Genomic DNA, 26,255 nt, shown 5'->3' on the forward strand with positions numbered 1-26,255 from the left:
ATGATAGTTGAGAGATAACTGTACTGGAGTTGATTTGTTTGAGTAAAAAAATTCTTCAAGGCAGTGCCCCAGCATGGCCATAGTCTAATGACTGAAACAAGTAAAAGATAAGACAAAGAAACGCACACACAGAAAACATGGGGTGACAGATTTGTCTAGTCATCTTGTTATAATATTAATACATATTTGTTTTGTTTTTTTAATGGGATATATGGGAAGAAGTAGTAAGATCACATCTCAAGAAGTTGTGCCTTTGCAAATGAGATGGTAATGAAAAACAAAGATGAAAGGCAATATGATGTGTGTAGTATAAGGCAGCAAGCTGGCAGAATCATTAACACGTTGGGCAAAATGCTTAGAAGCATTTGGTCTGTCTTCACATACTGGGTTCAAATTCTGCTGAGGTCAACTTTGCCTTTCATCCTTTTGGGGTTGATAAAATATGTACAATTCGACACTGGGAGAGTTTTGATATAATTGATTTAGACCCCCCCCCCATATACACTCAGACTGCTGACCTTGTGCCAAAATTTGAAATCAATATGACGTATAGTAGATATGTCCAACCTGTTAGCATGGCAGGACAGATATTAAAATGATGATGACGATGAGGGTGACTACCTACACAAGTGTGTAAGCCTGTTTATACACACACACACACACACTTGAATGGAATTTAGATAAATGACATAATAACACCAGTGGTTTCTCGAATAAGTAGTTAACAAGACAGAGTGTCATTTGTGTTCCTAGTTGAAAACTGCTAATTAGTCGACATGAAACCATTGGTATTAGACCATCAATTTGTATTTCATTAAAGAACTAATTCCCACCTTTCTGGTGTACAAGTTCTTTCAGGTTGTTATTAAAGTAAAGTGTATGTGCATGCACACAAAAACACACACACATGGTCAGGGTGTAGACATAGTTGTAAGGTTAAGAAGTTCACTTCCCAACAATGTAATTTCAGGTTCAATCCTGCTGCACACTACCTTGGCCAATTCAGGCAACTCTCTTCTACTATTGCCCAATGTTGACCAAAACCTAGTGAGTGGATTTAGTAGGATGAAACCAAAAAGAAGTTTGTTGTATATATGCACACACACACACACATATATGTGTGTGTGTGTGTTTGTTTGAGTGCATGTAAGTGTGCATATGTGTGTATTTACGATTCCATGTCTTGTCATTGCACAATTATTGTTAATAAACATCACTGTTATAAAAGTGGTGCCATGTCATTCATTTGCGATCTTCGTTCAAAACATGCTTGATCACATTTCTGTTTATTTTCAGAAGACTATAGGCAATATTACCTTACTTAGAAACATGTGAAGTTTGGTGACAGAAGGGGCATCAAGCTTAAAAGAAAAAAAATCTGCTTCAGCAAATTTTGAGTGAGCTATGCAAATATGGAAAAGTGGATGTTAAAATTATGAACGATGATGATGATGATGATATATAATATTCAGTTGCAATGTGCCATAGTGTCTTTAAGTCTAAATCAAAAAGCAATAGTGACAACTTGTACATAATCTGAAGAGCCAGACATAGATGTATGGTTGAGAATTTTGCTTCACAGCTACATAATGCCTTGGACAAGTGTCTCTTACTATAACCTTGAATTGACCAATGGCTTGTGAGTAGAATTTTGGTAGCTGGAAACTGTGCAGAACCCCCACCCTCTGTCTAATATATATATATAATATTAATATCATCATCATCATCGTTCAGTATCTATTTTCCATGCTGGCATTGGTTAGACAGTTTGGTAATATATATAAATATATATTAATGTTTTTTTTTTCTATGTTCAGTTATAATAAAAACAATTTTACATCAATCTGAAGGGTTACTCTATACTCTTGTAGGGCTTGTAGGGCACAAATTTATTATTCTCTAACAAGAAAATTATTGACAGATTTCAAGCTTTTAGCCAGCTAAGCTGTCTGAAACTTCAAGTCACTTTCAATGATATCCTTGTTTAGGAATAATATATAGGATGTTGCACTCATGATTGTAAGATTATGGTTTCAATTCCCAGACTGGGTAGTACGTTGTGTTCTTGAGCAAAACATTTCATTTTACATTGTTCCAGTTCACTTCTCCAATGTAAATGAGCAACTCTGCAACAGACTGATGTTTCATTCATGAAGAAAGTGCGTGTGATCTCAGCCGCTTATATGCCATGGAAACTAGGTAACTGGCCCTATGAATCTTAGGACCGAAGGTAGTAATTACGGCTTGCTTACCAACCACATAGTTCCAGGTTCAGTCCCACTGCATGGTACTTTGGGCAAGTGGCTTCTACTATAGCCTAGGGCCGACTAAAGCCTTGTGAGTGGATTTAGTAGATGGAAACTGAAAGAAGCCCATTGTATATATATATATATTTGTGTGTGTGTTTGTCCCCCCCGACCATCGCTTGACAACTGATGTTGATGTGTTTACGTCCCTGTAACTTAGTGGTTTGGCAAAAGAGTCTGATAGAATAAGTACAGGCTTACAAAGAATAAGTCCTGGGGTCAATTAGTTCGATTAAAGGTGATGCTCCAGCATGGCTGCACTCAAATGACTGAAACAAGTAAAAGAATAAAAGAATGCATGTATGTGTACACATATAACTTTTCTCAGAGTAAATCAATAAGGCATGGAAACTGAAAAAATGGTGCTTGTATTCTCTGAAGTCTTTTGTTGTGTTTGTTCTACAAAGAGTTACAGACACTCCTTTGTCATCACAATTGCTGCCATAAATGCAGTGAACTAATGATCGGCTCATTGGAAACCTGTAACCAAGGACAGAATTGTTCACAAGATGTGATATAAAAATAAACAACCTTCTCGAACAATCTTCACATCAATGTTTACATACACATTATAGATTATAATGAAATACAAAAGGAAGCTGAGCTGTGGAACTGGTCGATCACTAGATCAAACTTCCTTACAATGTTTACTTTCCAATCATGTTCTTCTGAGCTAAAATCCCTTTTTGCTTTTCATCACAGGTATTTGCTGCAGTTAATTTAATTGACTATAATACAGCTGCTCCCTCTCCTTCAACTAATTTAACCACATTTGTTCTCACAGGTCTTGGGAGAAGCTGTAATGGGCATAGGCGTAGCCATAACCATTTTCTCCAAACAAAGAAAATGAAGTGTATACCCTTATGTCAATCTGAGAAAACATTATTTTATAACCAATACAAGAAGGTAGAACTGTTAGATTGCTGGACAAAATGCTTATCAGCATTTCTTTCGGCTTTACATTGATTTCAAATGCTGCTGTGGTTGATTTTACCTTTCATCTCCAGTTCAGTATCAGAATCAATGTAATTGAACCCCTTCTACCTTCTCGTAAGTTTCAGACCTTGTGCCTATTGTAGAAAAAAATTATTACCAATATGATAAACAAATATATGTATCTATATTATGCAAATTAATAAAGAAGGCTTTATGTGGTTGCCTGATATGCTAGAAATAGCAGCTAATTTTCTTTTAAATGATATCCTACCATTTGTACTAATGGCTGAAGGATCAACATTTCATGCCCCATCATTTGTATTGTGTTCTTCAAGAAGACACTTAGATCGCCAATGGCTCAGTCCACCTAGCTGCAAAGAGGTGAAAATCACTGTAAATCAGTAACATGGAGAAAGAGACACACAAACTACCACTGTATTCAACTCAACTGGCAGTAAATAGGTAAGCAGTGGGAGCATAGCACAAATGACAGATGATTCAATGACTTGTATTGCTGAGGTCAAATATTTACCAAATTTATTAAACTCAGAGAGGGAGGGAGAGTGACTCTCCAGACATTATCAGAGTTTATTCACCTACAGATGAATATATTTCATTAGTAGAAAAACGAAAAAAGTCAAGTAATCAATTATTTATCACATTAGTGCGAGATAAATAGATATCTATTGATTTGATATTGTTTTGTTTAAAACTGAACAACGACGCAAGAAGTGAATATCAATTTAATTAATTAATCTATAAATGTGGAACTCAGCTATTTTTCTTTATAAACTGTTTTGCAATTATTTTCTAGTGTTTGTATGGGTGTAGTGGTTTATTTTCCGCAGCAAACTTTAATAGCTGGATGTCCCTTCTTATCGCTTTTAACCACTAAAATGTTAACACTGAAAACTATTTTTTTTTGAGTCAGGCGAACTAGAGCAACAACAGCACAAGTGCATTTTATGTGGCACTGCATGAGTTGATCTAGTCTTTTTTATTTAGCAAGCAAACTAGAGCAACCTATGCTGGTGCTATGCAAGAAGCACTCATGCTGGTTTCACGTAAAAAAAAAGCATCCATGCCAGTGTCACGTGTAAAATACCCATGCTGGTGCCACATACAAAGCACTTGTGCTGGTGTCATGTATAAAGCACCTGTGCTGGTGCCACATAAAAAGCACCCAGTATACCCTGGAAAGTGGATGATGTTAGGAAGGGCATCCACCTGTAGAAACCATGCCAAAACAGACAATACAAGCCTGGCCAGCCCTCCAGCTGGCCAACTCCTATCAAACCATCCAACCCATACCGGCATGGATGGAAAATGGACGTTAAATGATGATGAAACTAGAGCAAGCAGAGTCAGTGTTTTGCTGAAGAAGTACAACATAATAATAGGAGTATGATCTGAGCTTGTGACCATGGGGGTTATAGACAAGTCCCAGGATATTAAACCCATGGCCATCTTTTTTTCCAAATTGAAATTCAATACAAGCTAGAATCATTAATCTTTAATGTAGGCACGAGGCCATACAATCAACCAACTCAACCACGATACTTGACTAGTACTTATTTCATCAAACCTAGAAGGGCAAAAAGCAACACTGATCCGGATTGGATCTGAGATTATAAAGAGACATAAACTAAATAATGCAAAATTCATAATTTACTATAAACTAAATTTAGCAGAGCATGTCATTGAAAGAAGAAAATTGTTTACTTCCAATATATCATTATGTTGCGAACATTTCTTTACAAAACTTTTTAAAATAAAAATAAAAAGGATCAAAGGTCCTTCTTGAGCCATAGGCTCACAAGCCTGGTTTCCAGTATTCTGTGGCGTATATATTCACTCCACGGATGAGATGCAGGTCCATCATATGATTACTCATTTTGGCCAGCTGAGTGGACTGGAGCAACGTCAAATGAAGTGTTTTGCTCAAGAACACAATACATTACTTGGTCCAGGAATCGAAATCACTATCTCATGATCATGAATGCAACACCCCAACCACTAAGCCATGTGCCTCCACTTACAAAGCTTTACAAATTGTGAATTTCATAATGTTAACCATTCAAACATAAGATAATTCCCTTACTAAGCATTATATAAGAATACAAGATTCATCCTAATAAAGAATAAATGGGAACAGAAAAAAAGAACTATACAAATATTGTATGAAATTTTAAAGTGGAGTGTGCAGCTATGAAGAGCTGTATCAGTGCAAACTCCTGGCAGGGCCTCCCATCCTGGATAGACCAAAGGATAATTTTGGCCAGACTAATATGGTCACCTCTATCTAGTAAAAATCAAAGTTACAGAAACATTGATGAGAATTCAAAAACCAAGATGTGGGAGAGGAAGGCTTTCTCTCAGGGAAGCATGATACAATGCAACAAAATCCAAAAGGAAGCTACAAGGCTGACTCCTCCTCTGATTACCAAGAGAAGAGCTGTGAAAGAAGGGGTTGAGGTGATGGCAGCTGTCTGTGGAATAGCCAAGATCTAACTGGAGAGAAGCAGAAAAGGCATTTCAGAGTTGAAAACAGTGGGGGGGGGGGATAAGTCATTAATGGCCTTTGCTCCACAAGGAGTGAAGGGCTGAAGTAAATAAGTTGTTAATTTGCAGCAAAGTTATTTGATAAAGAGTGTAAACTTCAGTGTAGTGTAACTCAGATCAACAAAGAGAATATCCTTTTGAGAGCAAATCCTGGTTCTGAAACCAATCCTGGTTCTAACTAATCTCCTCTTGTATGCAAAAATCTCTAGATATTCTATATTCCAGACATCGGCTTACTAATGGAAAAATTATTTATGCAATTCCTCCAAATTTTCTATTGTTTTCAAAATTAATTTAAATGCAGACAGAATTTCAATAGAATTATTGTCACAAAGCAGTTGAATAGTGAAACCTTTTCTACTAATCTTTTAATAATGACTTGCCTGAAATCGACTGATTTTAACAATATGAAAGCTTTGTTTTAATAAGTTCTTATTTAAATTGGAAGGTTTTATTATAATTTTATAAGAACCTTTATTTAGTTATATATTCCAAACAGTAGTTTGGAATCTAAAACTGTTTGGAAAAAATATATTAATAAATGAAATGTGGCAATGATGAAACCACTATGTGATTACTTGATCTGCTAGAAGTAGTAAGCAAATCTCACTTAAATCACACACCTTCGGGAGCCATAATAAGATATTGTAGCTTTAGATATGCAACACCTAAAAGAACACCATTGTCATTAGTGAAAGCATTCAATCAACAACACTGACCTCAGACTAAACAACAACAACAACAATTAAATGTTAAAGCTATTTTACTAAATCCTTGTAAATTCTCACTTATTTCCAAAATTAACTGAAGTAGATAGACAGTGTATTATTAGAAATATGGTGACAAGAAGGTTAAAAAAATAATCTAATTGTTTATTACAGTCTCGTATAGGTTTTTTTGGCAAATGATTTGATCTGAAGTCATGTGTTGAAACAGATATTGTTATATTTTTGTTGGCTACGGGGGTTTTTTTCCACACTCCGTTTGTCAAATTGCCAACTGTTAAATACACACACACACATAAAGTACAGTTAATTAATTATTCACATTTTTATCATCTTTCTTTTCAGTCTGTTATTAGCATCCCATTTATATAAAAGTTGTAGTTATTTCATCAACATGGGTTGTAGGCAACCAAATCTGTTGTTTGGTTCAGCACCACTGCCTGGCTTTTGGCCATCCACCTTCAATGGAGTTCACTTTGTTGTAAGCATCTGAACCAGGCCTCGATCCTGAAGAGTACTCCCTCCGACAGGTTTTCTGAAAAGGGTTCCCTCTTCTGATTCCATCTAAGCAATTCTTTTATCTTTTATTTATTTTAGTCATAAGACTGCGACCATGCTGGGGCACCACCTTGAAGAACTTTTAGTCAAATGAAAATTGGCCCCAATGCTTATTTATTTTTTTAAAGCCTGGTACTTATTCTATCAGTCTCTGTTTGCCAAACAACTAAGTTATGGAGATGTAAGCAAACCAACACCTTCCATCTATCAAATCCGCTCACAAGGCTTTGTCCAAGGTACCAATTAGTGGGACTGAACCCAGAACTACATGGATGGGAAACAAGCTTCTAACCACCTAGCCACACCTGCACTTCTCCAATTAAGAAAAGATTTTTTCTTTTTAGAAAGACACCCATCTGTTTACTGTGTAGAACGGCTGAGTATTTCAGACATCTATCCTATTTAAGGAGATCTTCAAGAAGACTGAGCTGGGCTTTTGAATCACAGGTACATCATCTGATGGATCACCATACTGTTTTCATTTACTCAATTTCACCCATAAAGCTTGAGTTAATCAAAGGCTATGATAGAAGTCAAGATACTATAGAGTGGGACTGAATTTGGAACCTCGTGATTGAGAAGTGAACTTCCTAAACACTCAGCCATGTGCCCATAAAATACAAAAAAAAAAAAAAAAAAAAAACTAGTGTTTAAACTGACCATATCTGGTTCAAATATTCTGGCTGTTTTATATTCAAACTAGCTAGATTTAGCCTCTTTCACCTACCCTACACTGTCACCCTAAAACTAAACAATCACACCATTGAAATCTCAAATCTCAAAGATAATGCATGATTAATTTAAAACAATGTGAACAGATAAGTATTGCATTTAACAGAGTAATCCAAATGCTAAAAGGTTAAACGTGTGTATTCAGCTTAAATTAGGAAATGGTGAGGATTGAAATTTTGTAAATAGAATTGTAAGTCTTCACCATACATTGTTACCATGGATCTGAATCAGAATTGCCCTGGGTCTAAAAACACCAACAACAATTAGTTAACGTCGTGAAGGTAAATTTACAGAACCTAATAAGTTAAGTGTTATATTTGACCACTAGAACAATGCTAAACAACTTCAGTTTTGGGGTATTTCTATCTTTTACTTGCTTCAGTCATTGGACTGAGGTCATGCTGGGGCACTACCTTGAAGGGTTTAGGTGAACAAATAAATCAACTCCAGTACTTATATTTTCAAACCTGGTACTTATTTAACCAATTTCTTTTGCTGAACTGGTAAGTTACAGGGATGTAAATAACCCAACACTGGTTGTCAAGTAGTGGTGGGGAACAAGCACAAAGACACACATACATGAATACACACACACAACCCATGCCAGCTTGGAAAATGGATGTTAAATGATGATGATGGTACATATATACACACATATACACATACTCCAGGCTACTTTCAGTTTCCATCTACTGTATGTAAGTAAACAAAAGAATAAGCAAAACACAGACAGGCTTACACACAAACTGATGCAAAGAAAACAAAACAAAAAGAATAAGAAAAAGAGAAAAAAAAATCATTTTAAAATTAACAGTGGAAGGAAATAATATTCACAGATGTTGGCCTTAAAAGGTCAACAACTAGTTTAAAAGTAATTGACATTTTACTAATTAGAAACTGTGTGAGAGGTGTGTTTGTGTGGACAAGCTTTATTGCTAATGATGTTAGGATTTTATGAAGTGGTCTGGCAATTTTTAAACTTTTAAAGACATCACTAGATTTTACTGGAAGTAGAACTAAACTGTATTGTACTATAGGGGTTATGCGTTCAAGTCAGCTGTAGGTGTTTTGTTGTGTCACACTGGACAGGACACTCATTTATTATTTAAAATCATGGCTGTGTGGCTAAGAAGTTTGCTTTGGATTCAGTCCTATGATTCAGCACCTTGGACAAGTGTCCTTGATGATGGTACCAGGCAAACTGGTGCCTTGTGAGTGAAAATGGTAGACTGCTAGTGTTTTGTAGTCCATCGTGTGTGTGTGTGTGTGTGTGTGTGTGTGTGTGTGAGAGAGAGAGAGAGCGAGCGAGCGAGTGAGCATGCATCCAAATGTTGAAATTCACTGGGTGTGTTTGTCACAGCCTGAGCAAAACAGTAAGAGCAAGTTTACATTCCTTGTAGACATTATGACCAGTTACTATGCACTTTTGAAGACCTGGGAAATTAAAAACTTCTTACTAAAAAGAAAAAATAAACAGTAGGGTTCGTGATGGGAAGGCATCCAGCCAGATGCCCCAAATAAGTCTTGGTCCAAACCATGCCAGCATACAAAAACAGATATATAAATGTGTGTATATGTGTATGTATGCATGGATGGGTGGATCCATGTACCTTTGAACTGACACTGCTTCAATGGTGACGTTTATGTCTTGTAAACAAAACGTCAAGTAGTAGTTTGATATGCAAAAATGTAGAACAAAGTACCTCACTTGAAAAACAGGAAGGTCATTTAGCCACAGAATACTGCCTCAAGAATGCTCACCTAACCCATGCCAGCAAGATAAAACCAGACATAAAAGTAACGACACTGAAGTAATAGGCAGAATGTTCAAGGAAAGTTTACCTGCAAGAAACTATCATCCCTAAAAGAACAACCCCAAGAATAGTACAACTTAGGGCCACTGCTAACATTTTATGTACGTCAGGGGTTATTAATCTTTCTTGTTCCACCTACTTTATGATAACTTTTTTTTAACCCTGTGAATGCAGAAAGTGGATATTTCCTCTGAAAATTGTATTACTGTTAACTGCGCAAAGTGGTTTTACCCAACAGATTTGAAAAAAAAAAAAAGAAATGCTCCTTGTACTGCAAGAAGTGGAGACACTTTTTGCAAAGACAATTTTTCAGATTTTCTTAATTTTTTTTTTCCTTCATATATTTCATCAAATATATCTTTAAAGAGCAAGAATAAAATATGTTTAGTGGTGGATATGGAAAATATTGCAGGAACAGAAAATATCAATTCAATTTTTTGGTGGATAATTAACACCATTACAGAAATGACCATGAAATTTAATTATGCCGTCAAAGGGTTAAAGAAATATATCTCGTCTCTGTTTTGGTCAATAATTTTAAGTTTGCATTCCTACCATAATAAAACTAACAAAAAAAGAAATTTAAAAGACTATTTTTAAGCATTATTAAGTTCAAATAAATAATGGTAAAAAAAGGGCAAACAACAATGCTATTTCACCTATTTATGAACTAATGATTATGAACAGATCGTAGAAAAAGACAATCATTTGAATTACACTACTCTAATGATGACAGAGTAATTAATTAACAAAGTATACAATACAGATCATTAAATACAAAATAGGAAAGAAGAAAAAATGCCATTTTCTTGACTAGGAGATCTACTTCAAATGTTCTTTCAGCTTCAGATTTTTAAATTTCATATTTGAAGAAAGAAAATTTACACATGCAGAATCAAACAAATTTTCCCCCTGGGTAGGCAACATTTACCAGAATTTTGAAGCCCTTGATGTAAACTTTTTTTTTTTTTTGCTCTCAGACTATTTTCTTCATCTTTGAAGTTTTGTTGAACTTGGCTCAGGATCGAACCTGAAACCTTCACGACATTGCCATTTTAACATAGTTTTAAGCGATAGTCCCAAGAACTGCCTCCATATATTCTTTTTGGTATTTGGGGGTCTTTGCTGATAATTGCTGGTATTTGTTTCCAAGAGAGTTTTTAGAGTCACTATCACACAAGCAGTCTCCTTTGAAAACCTTTCTGTTCAAGGGCGAAATACAACCTTACTAGAAACAAGTGAGGGTTAGTTACAGTAAAGGCTCTGCCTCAACAACTTCCATCTGACTCATGCAAGCACTGGAAAGTGGACATTAACAAAATGATGATGATGATAATGAGTCAGCAGGGTAATATGCAATACACTTCTTGCCAAACTAGGTAGTGTTAATTAATCCTGAGTAGTTGGGAGCAGGTACTAAGAATGATATTTTTTGAGAAAGTTGCCTAGGTGGTAGTAAGATGATTTCTCAACTGCCTAATATTAAGAAAACCACTGTTAATCAGTGATCCTATGGTGGACCATTTTAATTTGTGGAAAAGATTATCTTTACCCTTTCACAGCTGCAGGTGACTTTGGTCCATGTACCAGCAAGTAGTCAATATCTGGTGCTGCCATGTATAAAGCACTGGTGCTGGTGCCACATTAAAAAAAAAGCACCCAGTATACTCTGTAAAGTGATTGGTGTTAGGAGGGCACTCAGCCATAGACACCATGCCAAAACAGGTAATTGGAGCCTGCTGTAGCTTTCCAGCTCCTGTCAAACTGTCTAACCCATGCCAGTATGGAAAATGGGCATTAAATGATGATGATGATAATTGTGTTTAATGAACCACTGGTAGCTGTTGGCTATGATCTATTTTAAAGTCCTGCTGTTTGTTACACCAACTGTGCTGCAGTTTCTTGGCTGTTTACTTCCTGTTTTTCATGTTCAGAATGCTGTTAGCAAGTGAACATTCAAGGTTTTCCATCCCCATTCCTACCATGTGTGTTTTGAAAACAAATTATGTACATATAGCAACAACAATTCACCAAAACCACAAAATAAAGTACTGAAGAGAACTTTAAATGCAAGTTTCTGATTCAGAATTTAGTGCTAGTTTGGACTCCATTATTCATTATCCTCTTTTCTTAAAGATGGTAATGTGCATTTGTATTCGAAGGTGATTTTTGCTGCTATTTCAAGCAAGCTGAATCATCATACTCAGGTTCCTTTGTTTTCTCAACATACAATAATGTCTAAAATCATAGTTAAACCACCTTGGTAAAGCTTATCCATGAGGGGCTCTGTCCAGTCAACCATCTCCCCCCTCTCACATTTCATCCCCCAACACCCAAAAAGCACTAGCGATGGTGTCACGCAAAAGCACTGGTGATAGTGCCACATAAACACACTGGTGACGGTGCCACGTAAAAGGCACCCAGTACACTCTGTAAAGTAGCTGGTGTTAGGAAGGGGATCCAGCTGTAGAAACCAAGTTGAAACAGACTATGGAACCTGGTGCAGCTCTCTGCCAAGTCAGCTCCTGTCAAAGCATCTAGCCCATGCTTGCAAGGGAAATGGATGTTAGATGATGATGATGATGATGAATGAATATTGACTATCTAAAACCATATTCATCTTGACAGTGTGTTACTGGGGAAACCCATGTCATAACACTAAAGTAGTACTACAAGATAAATCATCAACATTGTTTTTTGCAATACTTGTATGGGTCAGACAGAATTTGTTGAGGCAGATTTTTCTACAGTTGAATGCTTTCCAGTTGCCAACCCTTTCTTTCTTTACAAGCAAGGTAATATTTCCCTCATAACTGGACATGTTTTTATGGAAGACTGGAAATGAAGAATACAGCTTGAAAGATGGTGACACCTACAATTATCATGCACTATCAAGATGAGGAAGTGCACGCACACACATACACACATTTACAACATACTTCTTTCAGTTTCTGTCTTCCAAATCCACTCACAAGGCTTTGGTTGACCAGGAGCATTAATAGAAGACACTTGCTAAAAGTGCCATGCAATAGGATTGAACCTAAGGCCACATGGTTGGGAAGCAAACTTCTTAACCACACAGTCATGCCTTTTCAATATTTTTCCTATTAAAAAAAGTATTAAAATAACTCTCAACAGTAATTTTTGAAAATGAATATACTTTTATATTTCATAAATATTAATTTCTCTCTTGGGTAAAAGGAACAGTTATAATTGATTAAATTGTCCCTACTGTATAAGTGGTACTTTATTTTAATTCAAACACCTCAGAGATGAAAAGCAAAAAAGATTTTGACTTAGAACACATTATTAATTAATGAACTAAAATTTTAAAAAACAGTAGAAAAGACTTTTAAAGACAACTTTCCTTCTAAAGATAAGAAACATGTTTATTAAAGATAATAACATTTTATAAACGATCTAGTCTATGTTTATGGCACCTGAGAGAATTGAAGTGATATAGAATTAAGTGTACAGCCTAAATACCTTTCCTAGATACCTACAACAGATTTAAACCAAAGATCTAGGAGCTGGCAGTCCAAAATGTATATCTACTTGGCCATTTCATTTCTGCTAGTTGTGAGCGAAAAAAGTTAAAAAGCTTAGGTTAAAGAAGCCTTTAACACTTAGTCCAGTTCCCTTTGTTAAGTTCACAAAGGTTGAAAGCTGAATTGGGAAGGAAGGCAAAAGATCTCAGCCTGCAAAATGAAAGCCTCTAATGCTGATGCACATAATGAACATATAGCTTTTTAATTTATTATTTTTCATGGTTTAGTCAGAAGGAAGAGACAATATCCATGATCTTTGTACATACATTGAGATTGATAAGATTGGTTTCAAATTTTGACACAAGGCCAGCAATTTTAAGGGACAGGGTAACTTGACTGGCACTTATTTTATTGATTCTGAAAGAACAAAAGGCAAAGTCGATCACGGCGGAATTTGAACTCAGAAGTAAAGTTGTGAAAAATGCCGCTAAGTATTTTTTCCGGTGTGGCAATGGTTTTGCCGGTCCACTGCCTTACTGAGACTAATGAGATTAATACAGTTTTTATGTTCCGCTTGACCATTTGTAAATCAACATCTAGAGGAAAAGTAGAGCAAGGAAGGAATACCACAATTTGGCCTTTTGGGTGAAATGGTTAAACAGGATGCTGGGAAAGAAGATGAAATACAGTAGGGGTGATAAGAGATAGAAAGAGGCATTTTGGGTTTTGGATGGGCTTGAATGTATAAGGTATAAAATTATAAAGTATAGTGAAGTAGAGGTTGTTGTAGAAGTGATAGAGTAGACAAAGAAACAACTTGTCTGTGGGCCAGACGTCAAGGAGCATGGTGATGAGTGTCTTTGCTATTCAGATGGATGCAGTTTTGTGTAAGAGAACAAAACTTCGTCACAGATCTTATTTCACTTCTGTACAAAGTCAACAACCGTTCAGCTGTTTTTTGGTCCAAAAGAAAGAGCCTTTGCCATGGCTGTTTCCCCATAATTTTTACTCCCAAAAGTTTCAATCCAACAAGGCTGTATGTAAAGAGGGCATAGAGTGGCTTTTTAAGGATGCCATCATGATGACGTATACCAGTCATAGGTTAAGGCCTGCAGGTATTTCTGAATGGTATGCCTTAACCCATTAGTGTTCTGCCAAAATTAATGCTTATTTATTCTCATTGTTTTGAACTAATCATGCATTATCTTGTGGCTTTGAGATTTTGATGGGGCAACCGTTAATTTTTAGAATGATATTGTAAGGTTGGTGGGAGAAGCCAGATCTGGCCAGTTTAAACATAAAACAGGCAGAATACTTTTGGCCGGATATGGCCGGTTTAATTGCTAAAGGGTTACTCTTTTACTTGTTTCAGTCATTTGACTGCGGCCATGCTGGAGCACTGCCTTTAATCGAGCAACTCGACCCCGGGACTTATTCTTTTGTAAGCCCAGTACTTATTTTATCGGTCTCTTTTGCCGAACCGCTAAGTAACGGAGACATAAACACACCAGCATCAGTTGTCAAGCAATGCTAGGGGGACTAACACAGACACACACACGCATATATATATATATATATATCATCATCATCGTTTAACGTCCGTTCTCCATGCTAGCATGGGTTGGACAGTTCGACCGGGGATCTGGGAAGCCAGAAGGCTGCACCAGGCTCCAGGCTTATCTGGCAATGTTTCTACAGCTGGATGCCCTTCCTAATGCCAACCACTCCGTGAGTGTAGTGGGTGCTTTATATATATATATATATATATATATATATATATACACACACACATATATACGACGGGCTTCTTTCAGTTTCTGTCTACCAAATCCACTCACAAGGCTTTGGTCGGCCCGAGGCTATAGTAGAAGATACTTGCCCAAGGTGCCACGCAGTGGGACTGAACCCGGAACCATGTGGTTGGTAAACAAGCTACTTACCACACAGCCGGAAAATTAGTTTGAATTGTTTTTGTAGTGTGGCCTGTCTGATAATGAGTATGTCTCATGCGATCAGTTTGTTGAAAAAGGTTGGCCATGACTGAAATACACTGACAAACTGTTGTAGCTGCATCTGGCAATAGCTAGGAGGTTGTAGTAACAGTAGCCAAGATCTCCAAACTCAAAGCAAAACAATGCAGCTGGAAACAATCAAACATATAAACAGTGCGATCACACAATGTGCTGATGCTGGAGAGAGGAGCGGAGTCAGACATGCAGAAGGACTGTTGCATTACAAACTTGCCAAACTCGTAAATGGTGAAAATAGTGTTGATAATGATTAGGATGATGATTGCAACAATGGTGTTATGATGATGATGATTGTAATTTTATTTATTTTAATTTTTTTTTATCAGATATTCAAAAGAGAAGGGGCACTGCCTATGACCTTCATCTCCTCCCAGAGTGGTGACATTGATGCATTTGATGTTCAGCTTAAACAGCTGTAAGGAAAAAAAAAAAAAAATGGGCAGTGATGAAATTCCAAAGGACAACTGTTTTAGGGAGAAGGAATTTGGCGAAATGTTTAGATGGTGGTGGTGATGGTAATATTGATTATGATGACAATGAAGGTGATGGTGGTAATGATGATGATGATAATGATGAAGTGAAGGAAAGGTGATTGTTCTGTCCATTAGATACTCCCCTCCCAAACAAACTACCAATCTAGCCCGGCAACTCCCCTAGCTACAAACAGGCCACAAGTCAAATCGATGAAAATAGCCAAAAACATTTTTCAGCAAATGTTTTGGCTGCATCTCCACACATTTCTCACATTTCTCCATTTACCATAAATTTCACGATACGATAAAAAGAAATGAATTTTTTTCTTTCTAGTTTTTTTCTTTATTTTTTTTTTTTACTTTTTTCATATCAGAAATACTGTTTGATGTCAGTCTCTTTTTAGATCAATGCTGATCATTGATTTTGCTGGACCACACCAGAGAGACGTGCTAGCAAATTTCTGTCGGGCAGACGGGGCAGGTGGAGTACTAGTGAAAGAGAGAGAGAGGGAGGGAGAAAGTGTGAGAGAGAAACAGGGGAGGAATGACCAATCACCTCTCTCCATGTAGTCCTGTTATTTGCAGTTCACTCGCATCTAATCGCCCCTTTCATCTATTCTCTATAGAGAGAATAAAAAAAGAAAGTAGCACCAATCATTTCCTGAGTAATTCACGTTCTAAAACCCTCTTTATATTTTCTTTCTTCTTTCTGTTGTTAGTTTTCATTTCATTTCTTTCTGTTTTTGAGGAAGGGGGAAAGCATATATTGAACAAACCATTCTTTTTTTAATGTCTGCATTTAATTGTATATATAACCTCTGTCTGTCTGTCAGTCTGTTTGTATGTATATGTGTGTGTGTATGTATATGGATGTGTGGTATCTACATAAACTTTTATATTTATGTGCGTCTGAGCATAAGTGTGTGTGTGTAGTCAAACACACACACACAAATACACTCTCTCGCTCTCTCTGACAACACTGTGTCATCATTTGCCTCAGTTCTCAAACTGATCAAGGCCTGCAGTGAGGTGTATCACCACAGGTTACAAACCTGGGTTACCTTGATATCTGTAACATTCCCATTCCTATCTTCACCATTTCTTTTGGCCAATATTACCAATGGGACAGACCTACATTGGACAATTTACAAATTATATCCTATATCCTATACATTTATCTACTTTGGTCATGTCAGCCTCCCAACCTCCATTATGTTATGGTAATGAGTGCTCTTTCTTTCGACAGTCAACATTAAAAATGTATTTGTGTGTGTGTGTGTATATATATATATATATTATATATATATATATATATATATATATATATATATATATATATAGTGGCTGTGTGGTAAGTAGCTTGCTCACCAACCACATGGTTCCGGGTTCAGTCCTACTGCGTGGCACCATGAGCAAGTGTCTTCTACTAAAGCCTTGGGCCGACCAAAGCCTTGTGAGCGGATTTGGTAGATGGAAACTGAAAGAAGCCCGTCGTATATATGTGTATATATATATACATATATGTATGTATATATATATATGTATGTGTGTGTATCTGTATTTGTCCCTTCAACATCGCTTGACAACCGATGCTGGTGTGTTTACGTCCCCGTAACTTAGCGGTTCGGCAAAAGAGACTGATAGAATAAGTACTAGGCTTACAAAGAATAAGTCCTGGGGTTGATTTGCTTGACTACAGGTGGTGCTCCAGCATGGCCACAGTCAAATGACTGAAAAGAGTAAAGAGTATATATATATATATATATATATATATGGTGGACTCTCCTGTTGAAGACAATGTACGAGCATTCAGCCTTTGCCAAATGACCTGCACAAATGATTTGCTTATAGTGATCAAATGTTTGTGCCACACATTAGCTAGTTCTCTCCGTCAAATTGACATTGTCTGAACAGGTGCACAGTGTACCATGCAACTGATGAAGTGTTTTCTCAAGAACACAATGCACCATCTAGTCTAGGAATTGAAATCACAATCTTGCGATCATGAGTGCAACACTCTAACCACTAAGCCATGTACCCTCTCTAATACACACACACACAGATATGCATACTAGTAAAACTGATTTTTTGGACACTCATGCTCCAAAACTTCTAATTGGCACTGATTTACAAGCAGGAACTTCTAATTCCTGTTTCACAGCACCTCGTATCTTCACAGTACAGTATTAATAAACTTGTATCATTTATGCTAACGTACAGGTACCTGTATTTCATTTAGTTATTTAAGTAAATTTAATATTTGTTTAAATTAGAAGTGACCACATCAATTTGGTAAAAATCATTAATATAGAAAAGTTTGGGAGCCAAAGGTTCCAGTAATGTTCTACCTGTGTGTGCGTATCCTCCTCTGCTGCCACTACCATCATCATCATCATCATTTAACATCCATTTTTCCATGTCGGCATAGGTTGGATGGCCTGACAAGAACAGATGAGCCAGAGATCTCCAAGTTCTATGTCTGCTTTGGCATGGTTTCTACAGCTGTATGCCCTTCCTAACACTAAATACAAGAGTGTACTGGGTGATTTTTAATTAGAACTAGCACCAGTGAGGTCACTAAGTAATTGATGAGATAAGACCCCTCCCTCAACTGTGTTGGATATAGACAGGAGGAATAAGGTACTAAGAGAGACAAAGCGCTAGCTATATATATATATGCATTTATGCATTCTTGTGAGTCACTGCTGGGATGATATTTGTCTTGATCCAATATACTGTGTTTTTAACACAGCAAGTCTATGAAAAGATTTCTTTTCTCGACAAAAACCACAACCTCACACCATTCTGTGTATCTGTTGTGTGTATATAGATATATATATATATATATATATAGGCACAGGCGTGGGTGTGTGGTAAGAACTTGCTTCCCAACATCACATGGTTCCAGGTTCATTCCCACTGTGTGGCATCTTGGGCAAGTGTCTTCTACTATAGCCTCGGGCCAACCAAAGCCTTGTAAGTGGATTTGGAAGACGGAAACTGAAAGAAGCCCATTGTACGTATGTATATGTGTGTGTGTGTGTATATATATACATATATATATATATATATATATATCTCATCATTGTTTAATGTCTGCCTTCCATGCTGTCATACATCTATGTATGTGTGTGTGTGTATGTATATATCTGTCTTTGTGTCTGTTGTTGTCCTCTACCACAGTTTGACAACCAGTGTTGGTGTGTTTATGTCCCTGTAAATTAGCGGTCCAGCAATAGAGACTGAAAGACTAAGTACTAGGCTTTAAAAAAAAAAAGCCCTGAGGACAATTTCTGCAACTGAAAAACCCTTATATATATATATATATATATAATATATATATATATATATAAATATATATACACACACACACACACACACATATATATACACATAAAAAAAAATACATCTATATATACATACACAAAATACTAAAATTAAAATTCTGTTTGTATGTGTGTTCCTCAATTTTAGACTGAATAAGGCATTGCATGCATATTTGACAAGCCTTTGTGTCTGAAAAAGTTTCAAGCAAATCTGAAAATCTGATTCGTAGATGCTTCAAAACAAGAGTAGTTTTGTTCATTATTATACCAACAAGTTTCTAAATGTTGTCACCATTGCCACAGCAAGGAGAATAAAAAGGATGTGCAGAGTAATACACACACACTCACACAGAGGAAAGATACACATAGACACAAACATACATACAGCTCTAAGAGACAAAAGGATAATACATTCATGAAGTTTAATACACATGCAACACACACACACACACAAACAGTTGCATTAATACAAGCACGCAGATTCAATGAATGAGTTTATTTACAAAAATAGTATCTATAGTCTTACATAACGTGCGGAAACTATGATTGTTATTTGTTTTCAATAGTTCTCATACACTCAAACATTTTGCATTTTCTCCTTATGCCTCTGTCTCTCCCTATTTCATTCTCACTTTCATGTAGATAAATAGATAAATAGATAGACAGAGACATAGATGTGTATACAGTGATCCCTTGCTACTTCGCGGTTCAACTATTGCGGATTCACGATTTCATGGATTTAAAATATATATATATATGAATGCCTAAAATTTTTCATTAAATTCATTAAAATATTAATAATAAATATTATTTCCTAGTCTAGGAACAACAAAACAAGCGTAAAATAGCAAAAAGCATATACAGGGGTATTTGAACTTAAGACGGGCTGTGAATGGTGCAATGGAGAGAGATGACGAATCACAGCTATTTTGTAATCTGGCCTGTGTAACAGTAACAATCATTATTTTTTTAATCTAAAGTGTTATTGCTTAACAGTTGTCCTTGTTATTAATAGACCACTGTAATGGGTGGATTGTTGACAATACAGGGAGGGTTTTAAAAGTCCAAATACACGTTAAATAAATACTGTAAATATGGTGTCCCTACTTTGCAGAAATTCAGTTATCGCGGCCGGTCTCGGAACCAATCTACCATGATAAATGAGGGATCACTGTAATATATAGTGAACATATTTAAGTATGAAAGACACAAATGTGTTTCAGTTTTATCTTTTTTATAACAGTTTTTTTCATATTTTCATAGAAGTTTCTTGCAGTGAGTTTGGAACAATAAAATTCCTAAATATATACTTAAGAGCTCCCTTTCTTTATTCCATGCTTGCACGGATTACACAGATATGTTCTTCGAGGCATTGTTTTACAACCAGATACCCATCTCTCTCACTGCCTCTCTCTCTCTCTCTCTCTCTCTCACACACACACACACACACACGAGTATGGTCTCATGTGTGTTTATTTACATTTGCATTTCTCAAAAAAAAAAAAAAAAAAAATCACTGAAATACAAGTGGTGATGTCATTTCTCCTGTCAACAAAATATCTGTTGGCTTTGAGCCTTGAATAAGGGATCTCTTAAGGATAAGTGACAGGAAGTGCATCCAACTGTAAAACAATGTTCCAATAAGTATATTTGTCTGACCCATGTTAGCAAAGAAAAGAACGAATGTAAAAAGTGAACATATGGTGAGTGTGTGTGCATGTATGTATATATGTAAATTAATGTAAATATTTAATGTCTCAGGTTAAGGTTGCAGGTTGAGGCTTGGACTTCAGTCATTTCAGAAGTTGCGAGTCATTTTCTTCCATAGGCGTAGGAGTGACTGTGTGGTAAGTAGCTAGCTTACCAACCACATGGTTCTGGGTTCAGTCCCACTGTGTGGCACCTTGGGCAAGTGTCTTCTACTAAAGCTTCGGGCCGACCAAAGCCTTGTGAGTGGATTCGGTAGACGGAAACTGAAAGAAGCCTGACATGTATATATATATATATGTATGTATATGTTTGTGTGACTGTGTTTGTCCCTTCAACATCGCTTGACAACCAATGCTGGTGTGTTTATGTCTCCATCACTTAGTGGTTTGGCAAGAGAGACCGATAGAATAAGTACTAGGCTTACAAAGAATAAGCCCTGGTGTCGATTTGCTCGACTAAATGCGGTACTCCAGCATGGCCGCAGTCAAATGACTGAAACAAATAAAAGAAAAAAAAAAAGAATTTGCAAGACTGACAGATGTCACTCCATCTATCTTTCAGGATGCATGCACACACACACACACACAGAGTTACATTGTCTGTTCCCTTATATATGTGAGACTACATTTTTCAACACATCCTTTCCTAATTAAAGAAGGTAGTGTGTGATTTGATGTAAATTCAGCTGTTCTGTCTAGAAAGTTACATGCCAGCATTGGAACCTTTCCATGTTGTCTCTAAGTAAACTCTGACGCTGTATAGCCTCAAATGAAATATAGTCAAAAAGCTATGATGAAAGACATTCCAGACATGACACTTGCATCATTTGTATGTTAAAAACTTTATTGCTCAATTGTCTTTATATATGAATGTGATTTGTGAAGGTTCAGGCCGCTGTTTCCAGCAATTTAAATAACTATGTATCAGCTGGTGTTCAACAAAATTGCAGAAAAAATATTTCTGCCTCTCTCCCCCTCTCATTCCATCTTACACATTTTATTTCATATCTTCTCAGCAGGTGGTTGAACTAACAGGTTAGTCAGTTCATTAATTCAGTGGCCATCTCAAGAGACAGTGTCTTATATTGAATAGATAATTGATATTTTAAAGTTCTTATATCAAAATCAACTGTTTACTTATATACAATATACACACATGGAGATTCCATTAGGAACAGAGGGAACCAAAATTAAACTAAGATACTCAATACATCATATAGAGGATATATTAATAAATGAAAAGAGACTCTTTACTAGGACTAGTGCTGATACATTCCTGGGGAATTAATTTATCAGCTCTGAAAGTTTTTAATGTAAATATGTTTGTGTCCAAATGAGGTTGGACAAAACCAGTTCAATAGCATTTGTAGGTATGATCAATTAAATGGTGTAGGGATTGATAGAAGAGTAAATTTATAATAATACCAAGGCAGGAATAAAAGAAGAAAAAAAACGGTCTAGAGTGGGGTGTAAGAGAAGGTGCAAAATATCACAGTAATGTAAAACTAACAAAAGAATGTGTGAAGAAAATAAACAGATTAATGAATAATATTTTACAGACTACAAAGTAAATTTTGAATGCAATGTAGCCGTGAAAACAGCAGAAAGATTGGGTATTTTTATCCTTATAAGATGGAAAAAGTTACCAGCAGGCGGCTAATAAACAATATACACACACACACATACACCATGTATGTGTGCATGTGTTTATGTATGTATATATATATATATACACTTATGTGTGTGTGTGTATGCATGTATGTGTATATATATATATGCATGTGTGTGTATACATATGTGCGTGTGTGTGTGCATGTTTGTATATATATAAATGTATGTACTGTAGTATTTATTTGTGTATTGTAGCCCAATTTTTTTTCACTAACAACTCAGTATAAACTAGTGTGACTTATTCACAAGTAAATATGGTGTCATCATCATCATCATCATCATCATCATTTAGCGTCCACTTTCCATGCTAGCATGGGTTGGACGGTTCAACTGGGGTCTGTGAAGCCAGAAGGCTGCATCAGGCCCAGTCTGATCTGGCAGTGTTTCTACGGCTGGATGCCCTTCCTAACGCCAACCACTCCGTGAGTGTAGTGGGTGCTTTTTACGTGCCACCCACACAGGAGCCAGACGGAGCAGGCAAACGGCCACGGACGGATGGTGCTTTTTACGTGTGTGTATATATATATATATGTATATGCATACACACACACACATATATATATACATATGAAATGGAGCAAAAAAAAAAAGAAGACAAGTGAGGTTCATGATTAAATGATCAAAATATTAGTCTGGTGCCTGGAGAAGTGGAAAGGGTTAACTATGATGCTTCAGACATTGTCCTTCAACACTTTGTTGGCTGTCTTACATGGTAGCTGTTGATTGACCAGAAGTAGCTGGCTGCCCATGTTTGGTGTTCAAAGACTAGAGAGCAAACAGGAGGTGAACAGTGTATCTCTACATGTATTCATGAGTGGGAGTGTAGAAAAATGGTTTTATGTGAGTGTATTCACGTGTGTGTGTGTTTGTGCATGCATGCGCACATGTGTATATGATATAAAATGTTGTTTTAGTGTTGGTTTGTATGCATGTGTGCATGTAAGCAAGATAATTACTGTGTGCGTGTTTGTGTAGTGCATGTGTACGTGGCCAGCCATGTGTGTTGAACGTGTAAGAGAACATGTTTATATTTTGTTCAATGTATGTTTTTGTGTGTGTTTGTGTTTGTGTGCATGTGTGTGTAAGTGGGCAGGGTGTCTGAAAGGCATATGTGTTTTGAGAAAGAAAATAAAATGCAGCTCTTGGTGAAGCTTGGAATTTGAGGATGTAGTGTGTGAAGCCAAAAGCCAAGCAAAATATGTGTTAAGTGGTCCACAGAATAGAAACAGCAAGAGACAAATGCTTAGTTGCTAAGCCATATGCTCCACAAACAGGTTAGTCGAACGGCAGCTGGTTTGATTGATATAGAAGACATTGCAGAGGGAGTATTTGAGGCAATTGGTTAACACTGATAGAGGTAGGTGCAGTTTTCAAATTTGTATATATGGAAGGTGTAGACGTTGGATCCAGTAAGAGAGCTGGTGTTGTTGGTGTAAACATAGGTACTGCAATGGGCCAAAGACAAGAGACAAATGTGGATAGAATACAAGGAGTGGAAGGATCAGTAAGTAGTATAGGCTGTGTATCTATACAAGGGAGCAAGGCAGGGGTGGGTGGATCAGGTTAGGGGAGGATAGTACAGCTCTTATGGCAGAAGAATAAAGAAGTTAAGAGGTGATAAATATAGAGAGAAGAAAGGTAGTTAGGGGAAGACAGGAGTGTAGCTGAATAGACTGGAGAGATGAAGGCAGCTTGGACTAAGAAGTGGGAGGGATATCCACTCACAATGTAGAAAAAGACCACATATTGGGAGTGGGTCTAACAGTCATGGTTGTAGTTGCACAAATGACAAGATGGAGGAATTGGGAGCAAGAAATAGCATGCTTAGTGTGGAGGCGTTAGGAGGAGGAAAAGTCAAGCTAGGAGTGGCAGTCAAAAGAAGGTGATGGAGGGAAAGGAGTGGCTGACATGGTCCATGAAGTCTTCTAAGATTTATATATATTCTTATACACACACACACACACACTAATGTTCATTTCTATGTCAAGTTATATATAAAAACAATTTAACTAGTTAAACTTGTACCATACTGGTGTTCCTTTCAGATGTGAGTTTTCTATTCTCAGTCGCTTAAAAACCATGGAAACTGGAATGAGTTCTTGCCTAGTGTGCCTGCAGTCTCAAAACAAACTTTATTGCGATCAGTTTTCATTACTTCCACTTCCACACGTTTCATTTATTTTCAATGATGGCACTTCCTTAGATAGCTGTCATCCTCCATACATATAACATTTGTACTGTGCAGTCTTCCTTCTTGCACACTTCATCTGATTCTGCTTATACTGTTTTCCCTCTCAGCTTATTTGTACTTTGACATTCAGGCAAACAGATACTACACATCCAGCAATGCTTGCTCACTTTTCTTTCTAGCCTTTGCAAGTTCTCTACATTCACAGTTCTGTCTCACACCAGCATCTTACCACGTGCCCTCCATGCTAAAGAAGCAGCCTTCTGTTGCCAACAGAGGAAGGAATTAGCTCCCTGAATTTTCCTAGCCCATTCTTACTTAAGCTACTAAATTTCTGAGCAACCCTCCCATATGCTAATTAGGTCACTAAAGTACCAGACACTATCTACAACAAGAGAGTTATCTAAGCTATTTGAGAGAATCTATTTCCTGAAAGCTCTTAATGCTTACGGCTCTTGTTATCTGCTGCATATGAGATTGTAGGTGTTCACATTGTAATTCTTATAAGTCTATGATGCACAATGTATGGAATTTCTACTCACTCCTTTTCTGCATACAGAACACAGTAATTTCCTTGATGGTATCAGGGTTCTGTCTTCCTTCCTGCTTATTTAAGCTTTTAAGTTCACTTTCAAGTCCTTTTTAGTTTTCTTTTGAGGCTAGAATATTTGTTCTAAATTTTCAAGTCATTAGAAAATAGGAGTTCCCAAGGATGGCTAGTCCTTAAATTGCTCTATTTTAGCTAGAAGGACTTTAATAAATGGGAGGTGGCTCAGAATTGAGTCCTAGTGAACCTCTAGTGGCATGATGAACATGTTGCCAACTATTACCTTACTGATTGCACTTCAATACATGGCTTGCACAGCTCACACAAACTATTTATCTACCCCTACCTTCCTTAGTGGCCACTAGATCATTGAGTGAAAGATTCTGTCAAATACTTTCTAGACATTACAATAAACACAAGTTTATATCATTTGTCCCTACATATGTTTCACCATTGTGGTTGTTTGGTATTCTGCAATGGATGTTCTAAGTGCAATTAGATGCTTAACCACAACAGATCACCAGGGAACATTAGTCCTCTAACTAAAGTGATCCAAATAATTGCAATAGGGAAACATGTATAGGAACAAATAATACAAATGAGTACTTATCATAATTTCTCATACATTTGCTCTGTATATCTTAATTACCAATACTACTAAGCACATTAGTTGCGTAACCACTATACTGGAAGCAAACTGGATAAGGATTTTGTACATGGAGCTCTAAACTTAACGGTAGCAGTCATATATCTATTTCTACACACAAACTACACATGGGAGTGGCTGTCTGGTAAGTAGCTTGCTTACCAACCACATGGTTCCGGGTTCAGTCCCACTGCGTGGCATCTTAGGCAAGTGTCTTCTGCTATAGCCTCAGGCCGACCAAAGCCTTCTGAGTGGATTTGGTAGACAGAAACTGAAAGAAGCCCTTCGTATATATGTGTGTGTGTGTATATGTTTGCGTGCTTGTGTTTGTCCCCCCAACATCGCTTGACAACCAATGCTGGTGTGTTTACGTCCCCGTAACTTAGCAGTTCAGCAAAAGAGACCAATAGAATAAATACTAGGCTTCAAAGAATAAGTCCTGGAGTCAATTTGCTCAACTAAAGGCGGTGCTCCAGCATGGCCACAGTCAAATGACTGAAACAAGTAAAAGAGTATTTCTGTTGAAGAGCGTAGGCTCGAAACG

At 36.8% G+C, this 26,255-nt stretch overlaps 1 protein-coding gene and 1 long non-coding RNA gene across 12 annotated transcripts in view; one reads left to right on the forward strand and one right to left on the reverse strand.

The window, feature by feature from the left end:
• Positions 1–26,255, reverse strand: part of LOC115218866 (LIM domain-binding protein 2) — a 181,574-nt gene that overhangs the window by 135,983 nt on the left and 19,336 nt on the right. The window lies entirely within an intron of this gene.
• On the forward strand, positions 867–17,567 carry LOC118765945. The gene is made up of 3 exons (XR_005001853.1): positions 867–877; positions 10,321–10,323; positions 17,372–17,567. It is a non-coding gene; the product is annotated as an uncharacterized LOC118765945 (long non-coding RNA).

This window comes from Octopus sinensis, linkage group LG14 (assembly GCF_006345805.1).
Source record: "Octopus sinensis linkage group LG14, ASM634580v1, whole genome shotgun sequence".
In the NCBI taxonomy this organism is placed as follows: Eukaryota; Metazoa; Mollusca; class Cephalopoda; order Octopoda; family Octopodidae; genus Octopus; species Octopus sinensis.